The 8093-nt window shown below is 34.0% G+C and overlaps 1 pseudogene; it reads right to left on the bottom strand.

The window, feature by feature from the left end:
* Positions 1-7479: 7479 nt before the first annotated feature.
* Positions 7480-7863, bottom strand: LOC114210105 (small ribosomal subunit protein eS12 pseudogene; annotated as a pseudogene).
* Between the last annotated feature and the right edge of the window lie 230 nt (positions 7864-8093).

Raw genomic sequence — 8093 nt, 5'->3', positions numbered from 1 at the left:
ATATATATATATATATATATATATATATATATATATACACACAGAGCATTCCATCCTAAAGCAACAGAATACACATTCTTCTCGGGTGCACATGGAACATTCTCCAGAATAGATCACATACTAGGTCACAAATCGGGCCTCAACTGGTACTAAAAGATTGGGATTATTCCTGGCATATTTTCATACCACAATGTTTTGAAATTTGAACTCAATCACAAGAGGAAATTTGGAAGGAACTCAAGTAATTGGAGGTTAAAGAGTATCCCAATAAAGAGTGAATGGGTCAATCAGGAAATTAAAGAAGAAACAAATTCATGGAAACAAATGAAAATGAAAACACAACTGTTCAAAACCTTTGGGATGCAACAAAGGCAGTCCTAAAAGTGAAGTACATAGCAATACAAGCCTTTCCTAAAACAGTTAGAAAAGTCTCAAATAAACAAGCTAAGCTTACACCTAATGGATCTGGAGAAAGAACAGCAAATAAAGCCTAACCCAAGCAGGAGAAGAGAAATAAAGATTAAACCAGAAACCAATGAAACACAAAACCCAAAGAACAGTAGAATAGATCATGAAACTAGAAGCTGGTTTTTTGAAAGAATTAATAGGATTGATAAACCCCTAGTCAGACTTATCAAAAGGAGAGAAAGGACCTATATAAACAAAATGATGAATAAAAGAGGAGAGATCACAACCAACACTGAAGAAATACAATTATATGAGAATGTTATGAGCAATTATATGACAACAAATTAGGCAATCTGGAAGAAATTGATGCATTCCTAGAAATATACAAACTATCAAAACTGAAACAGGAAGAAATAGAAAATTTGAACTGATCCATAACCATCAAGCAAATTGAAGCAGTAATCAAAAATTTCCCAACAAACAAGAATCAAGCACCAGATTGTTTCCCAGGGGAACTCTACCAAACATTTAAAGAAGAATTAATACCTATTCTTCTGAAGCTGTTTCAAAAAAATAGAAATGGAAGGAAAACTTCCAAACTCGTTCTATGAGACCAGCATTACCTTGATCCCAAAATCAAAGACCCCACCAAAAAGGAGAATTACAAATCAATATTCCTGATGAACATAGATGCTAAAATTCTCACTAATATAGTAGCCAATAGGAGCCAAGAGTACATTAAAAGGATTATTCACCACAACGAGGTAAGATTTATTCCTGGGATGAAAGGACAGTTCAACATTCGCAAATCAATCAACGTGATATATCACATTAATAAAAGGACAACAACCATGTGATCCTCTCAATAGATGCAGAAAAAGCATATGACAAAGTTACAGCATCCCTTCTTGATTAAAACTCTTCAGTGTAGGGATAATGGGATATACCTCAATATCATAAAAGCCATCTATGAAAAGCCCACAGCAAATATCATTCTCAGAGGGGAAAACTTTTTTTTTTTTTTAAGTTATAAAAGAGAGCTTTTCCCCTAAGGTCAGGAACACGATAGGGATGCCCACTCTCACTACTGTTGTTCAACATAGTACTAGCAATCCTAGCCTCAGCAATCAGACAACAAAAAGAAATAAAATTCTTTCAAATTGGCAAAGAAGAAGTCAAACCCTTACCCTTCAAAAATGACATGATACTTTATGTGGAAAACCCAAAAGACTCCACCCCAAATTTCCTAGAACTCATACAGGAATTCAGCAATGTGGCAGGATATAAAAATCAATGCACAGAAATCAGTTGCATTTCTATACACTAACAATGAGACAGAAGAAGGAGAAATTAAGGAGTTAATCCCATTTACAATTGCACCCAAAGATAAACTCAAAATGGGTGAAAGACATAAATGTGATACAGGAATCCATCAAAATCCTAGAGAAGAACACAGGGAACAACCTCTTTGACCTCAGCCAGAGCAACTTCTTGCTAGACAGATCTCCAGAGGCAAGGGAAACAAAAGCAAAAATGAATTATTGGCACTTCATCAAGATAAAAAGCTTCTGTATAGCAAAGGAAACAGTCAACAAAACTAAAAGGCAACCTACAGAATGGGAGAAGATATTTGCAAATGACATATCAGATAAAGGGCTAGTATCCAAGATCTATAAAGAACTTATCAGACTCAACCCCCAAAGAACAAATAATCCAGTCAAGAAATGGACAGAATACATGAACAGACATCTCTCCAAAGAAGATGTACAAATACCCAACAGACACATGAAAAAGTGTACCACATCACTTTGTATCAGGGAAATACAAACCAAACCACAATAAGATACCACCTTACACCAGTCAGAATGGCTAAAATTAGTGGAGAAAGGGGAACCCTCTTACGCTGTTGGTGGGAAGGCAAGCTGGTACAGCCACTCTAGAAAACAGTATGGAAGTTCTAAAGAATTTGAAAATAGAGCTACCCTATGACCCATAAATTGAACTACGAGGTATTTACTCCAAAGATATAAATGTAGTGATCCAAAGAGGTACCAGCACCCTAATGTTTATAGCAGCTATGTTCACAATAGCCAAACTGGAAAGAGCTGAGATGTCCATCAACAGATGAATGGATAAAGAAATACAGTATTACTGAGCCATCAGAAAGGATGAACACTTACCATTTCACTGATGTGGTTGGGACTAGAGGGTATTATGCTGAGGGAAATAAGTCAAGCAGAGAAAGACAATTATATGGTTTCGCTCATATGTGGAATATAAGAAACAGTGCAGAGGATCACAGGGGAAGGGACGGAAAGCTGAATGAGAAGTCATCAGAAAGGGAGAAAAACCATGAGAGACTCTTAACTATAGGAAACAAACTGAGGGTTGCTGAGGGGATGGAGTTTTTGGGTGATGGACATTAAGGAGGGCAAGTGATGTGATGAGCACTGGGTGTTATACACATCTGGTGATTTATTGAACTCTACATCTGAAACTAATGATGTACTATGTGTTGGTAATTGAATTTAAATTAAAAAAAAAACCCAGCTATATCAAAAATTACATTAAATTTTTTCTGCATTCCAATTAAAAGCAGAGATTTTCATTTAATTAGAAAATAGGACATATCTATTTATATGACATCTGTAAAAAATATACTTTCTACATAAAGACACTAAAGGCAAAAAAAAAAAAACAAGCAAACAAGAAAATGTCTATTACTATCAGGCAAAATAGAATACAGCATAAGGAATATCACCGGGGATAAAAGAGGACATTTCATAATGATCAATATGTCAATTGGTTAAGAAGACATAGCAACCCTAAAAACAAGAAAACAAAACAAAAAACAAAAATAAGGCTCTGTAAGGTTTTGACTATTTCCTGTTCAGTACAAATGCCTCAAAGTTTTATTAGGATGTTATATATAACATTTTGCTATATTCCAAATTATTATGCCTTTTGGGCATATTGTTTTATCTCTTTATATCTTAACCTCCTTTCCTGGATCATATACTTACATATCTTACCATACTCTAGATGGTTCAAAAAACGTAAACCCAGAATTAGCCAAAGTGAAAAATAGCCAATTCTAATTGTAGTTGGTATTTTAATTCTTCTTTATCGGTAACAGGTGTAACATGTAGACAGAAAATTAAGAATGCAAAAATACTTTTAAATATTGACTGATTTGGTCTAACTGATAACTTTACAATTGGTAGATACAGGAAGCAGCTCATTGGCCATTTCTTTACTTCTATTTCAGGCTCCTGAAGTTTTCTGGGCAGTATTGAAATCTTTATCATATACATTTGGAATTCATGTTACCTAATCTCGGCTGATGGTTCATTGCTATTCAGCAATCTGTGTGTTCAGCTTTTATTCTATATCTCATTCTTCAAAGTAAGAGTTCTTAAGTCTCTTACAATTTGACTGTGGGTTATCACTTTATCATGTCTTACTGGCGAGCTGAAATTACTGAGTTACCCCAAAAATATTTTATCAAATTCACTAATACCTTACCTTTTCAGCCTGTTTTTATGATAGGAAGAAATATTTTCCCAACTATTTGGGGCTTCCATATTTTGACTTATCAAGTATTTTTTTAACATATTCTACCTCTTATATTTTGATTCCTTTCATCAGGGTTTCAAATTTAGTGTCCTAACAAGTCTGAGCCATATGTACTGAGGTACTGAGATAGGAAATGGTTTAACCACTGAGAGTCTTTATTTAGCTAGTACTATAGGGGATGTAAAAAGTCCTCTAACATTTTTGCTACACTCCAAGTCAGTATGCCTGAAAGCATTATCTTCTATGTCTTGACCTACTGTTACAGTCCATACTTTTACTTCTCTCTAGATGAATATTTCTAATTTATTTTAAACTTGTTAAAATTCTATTCATTTCTTGGGGTGCCTGGGTGGCTCTGCCTTTGGCTCAGGTCATGATCCCAAGGTCCTAGGATCAAGCCCCGCATCAGCTCCCTGCTTAGCAGGGAGCCTGCTTCTCCTTCTTCCTCTGCCATTCCCCCTACTTGTGTTCTCTGGCTCTCTCTCTCTCTGTAAAATAGATCAATAAAATCTTTACAAAAAAATTCTACTCATTTTTTGAAGTTGGCACTAGAAAATATCTTCTGCTGAAAGCTCTTTCTAATTCTTTCCCCAGAACTTGGTATTTCCCTCATTTCAGTTATGATTGTGTTTATATACCTTAATGGCACTCATTATGAGAACCAATATCTATATCATTATTTAATCTATCACTATATTGCCATCTCCTTGAACACAGATGAATTGCATATTACACAATTGTCATAATGTCTTGCACATAATAGGAACCCAAAATATGTCAATTTGAATTTATTTGCATTTAACCTCATTCCCTCCTTCTATATAGTTTTGACTGGGCCTGTGCAACCTCTATAATTTGGCCTCTTATCTACATATTCTTAAAATCAAGAATTACCTTAAGCCAATATGGGAAAAATTATATTTGTGACCACAAAATAAAAACTTCATGTATGGAATTTACAGAAAAAATAATAATATTTTCATTTATTGAATAATAGACCAGTTATGTTTTCTAAAAAAGAAATTATAATGACTGAAAATAATTAAAATATGCTTGCTGTATTATTGTATCCATCATTTAAATTAGGAGCAATACAGGGTCAACTTAGTAAAATGGTGTTAAGAGTCTAGTCTTGAGAACTTTACTACCTGGGCTCAAACCCCAAGTTTATTATCCACTGTGTATTACCTTGGAAACATTACTTAACCTATCTGTGCTTAGGTTTATTTCTCTGTTAAATTTATATACAATAGCATATATGCCGATTCATGGAATTGTTGTAAGAATTAAATAAGATGATATTTTAATGTTGGCAAAGAGGTTAAATCTTGTAAAAATGTTAAAATAAGTATATACTACTTTCATTTTCCACATATGTATCCTTAATTAATTTTCTACTGCCATCCAAAAATTGGAGAAGTATAAAGGACATTTTTTATACTGTTCTATATTTGCTATGATCATAAGATGGAAGTGACTCAGTTCCTTTTTGAAGTGCTTCCAAGGTAATTATCCAACCTAAAATAAAAACACTCTAGTCAATTGAACATTAATATTTTTCCTTTATTTTTGTGACATTTCAGATCTTGAGATTCTTAGAAAATTCTTCCAAAATTCTGTCAGATTTTACTTTATGTTTGTCATAATTAATAGGGCTCCTTACCTTTAATTTATTTTCTATTCAATCACTTCTGCTTATTAGCATTAATCTTCTTAAACTGATGTCTTTATCATTTCATTCCTTTGGCCATCGATTGTTTTCAATAATGCCTAAGGCAAGTTCAACCATTATAGCCTTATCTTCCATTTATCTTTTGGTTTCTTCTAGCCTCTTCCGCTCAAACCAACCATATGATCCTGTGAAAATATTTTGGACAAATCCTGGATGCTTTAATTCTGTTTATCTCATCCCTTCCCTCAATTTCGTTATTCTCACATGCCTATCTCTAGATGTAGTTCCCAACACCAAATGATGGAAAGAATATGGATTTGAGGGTCAATATCTGGGTCTAGATAAGGACTCTGCAAATAGAGAGCTGTGTGAAAGATGACTGTTTACTTAAATTGTCTGGGCCTCAGTTAATTGCCTTGTGGTAGGATTATATTATATAGTGTAGGGTATCAAGCACCTAATACATGCCATTTAGTGATGTGCTCTTCTTTCTCAACCTATCCAAATCTCCAGATCCTAACTCAAAATTCATCTCAGAAAGAAATTTCTTTGAGTCATGGGAATGGATTTTCTTTCTCTCCTAAACTTATGTATTGCACTCATTTCATACTTAGAGACTTTTCTTTTTCTTTTGCTTTGGGAGGTCTTTTTTTATGTATATATTTTGTTTTATTGATTCCATTATATTGCAAACTATTCAACTACTCTTACCCCCAGAGTCATCTGAAAGAAGACCTTCAAGTATATATTATTTTTAATTTATTAAAGTTTTTAACATTACTTTATCTGAGTTATTTTATATTTGTTGCCTTTAGCTACAAGTTGTAAAAAATTGAAACATATTTCAGAAACACAATTTAAAATATTTTTCTATGTGATTTTAAATAAAGGAAGCAAATGTAAAAATACAGTAGTTTATTTTGTTTATAAAAATTTCTACTGCAACAATAGGTAATTATGTTATCTGGTAACCATATATTTTATGAATAACAAAAAGTAGATCCAAAAATAGATCCAAAAATATGCTGTGGGAGGAGGTTTGACAGAACTCAGAAAAAAAATGTATTACAATATTGTCATTATTCAACTTAAAATTTCCACTGAAATTAAAAGTAATTGAGTTAGCCAATGCATACCCACATGTATTTCTGTATGCATATTTATTTAATATAATTATTTGCTTTCAAATACAAGTACTACTGAGAAAGAGAAAAGCAGCAGTGACATTTAGGAAGTAGCCTAGTATGCTCAGCTAGGTCTTATGTTCTAGGTTGAATATAAAAAAATAATTCACAGAATATCAACATTAAACAAGGCTGCTCTGTGACAATGATGAATCAAGACAAAAACAAGATCATTCTGAAATTATACCTGAATATAGGTAAAACACGAACATTGTCTAAAACACAAAAATGGCCAAACATACTTCTATCCTGGCTAATATAAGTGACTGTGGTTTCTTTACCAAACAAAGCTTTGGCCTAGACCTAGTCTTTTTCTAGGTAGATTTGTTAAACACTAATCATATAAATACCTGTACTTCCTTATAATGTTCAAATAAAGCAAGTCTCACTTTCCTAAATGCTACAAAAAATGAAATGACTAAACACAAACCCAAATCCTATAGTTCTTTTCTAATAGTCTCTTACTAAGATAACCCCAGTACCACTTGGAGCCAGGTTGTCAGGTCTCCAGTGAAATATTTACATTGGCCGTATACTGAAATGTCTCTCTAGCTATGTGCTTTCCCTCTTCCTCCCCCCTCTCCTGCTCCCTCCCCTGCCTCCTCTTACTGAATAAAAGCCAAGTTTTTTTTTATTTGTTCATTTCTTGAACTTGAAGTATTTCTCAATGGTGTCCATGGCTTTAGACTCTTTGCCATAGTCCTTGACTACCACACAATTGCAACCAACCACTTTCAGCATTTTCCCTCTGTCAGTTTTACAGAAGTCTATCTATTCCTCTAGTTTCTTGTTATCAACCTTGATGAAGTTGTTTCGGTGTTCAGCACAAAGGTCCTCCACCAATTTGGCATACATAGGCTCATTACAGATGGATGCAAGCACACAAAAATGGGCTTGACACTCGTCTAAGGCTTGGGTAGCTTTGTAAATTCCATGTGCTAGGCCATCATGGACAAGAGCAATCTTTACCTCCTCTGATAAAGTAGCATAAATGTCCATTACACCTCCAGGATCAATGTCTTCTTCAGCATTAGACAATCTTTATTCTGTTGCTAACTGTGACAGGTTTTCAATCTTTGTTAAATTCCATGTCCTTAGAAAGTGCCCCCAGATCAATGAATTATTTCTCACCCAGTCTGGTATTCAGCTGTCTTGATCAACCAATCCCAGGGGTATTTCTCTCCCAGCTTATTTTTGCAACTCCTTCAATATATAGTTTTTCCTCTTTCCCAAGCCCAGTAAATGTCCACTGG

Source organism: Eumetopias jubatus, unplaced genomic scaffold (assembly GCF_037043125.1).
Source record: "Eumetopias jubatus isolate StellerSeaLion01/CBP00866 unplaced genomic scaffold, mEumJub1_p1.0 scaffold_2, whole genome shotgun sequence".
NCBI lineage: Eukaryota > Metazoa > Chordata > Mammalia > Carnivora > Otariidae > Eumetopias > Eumetopias jubatus.
Note: the sequence above shows the minus strand (reverse complement) of the source record. Positions and strands in the feature narration are given on the sequence as shown.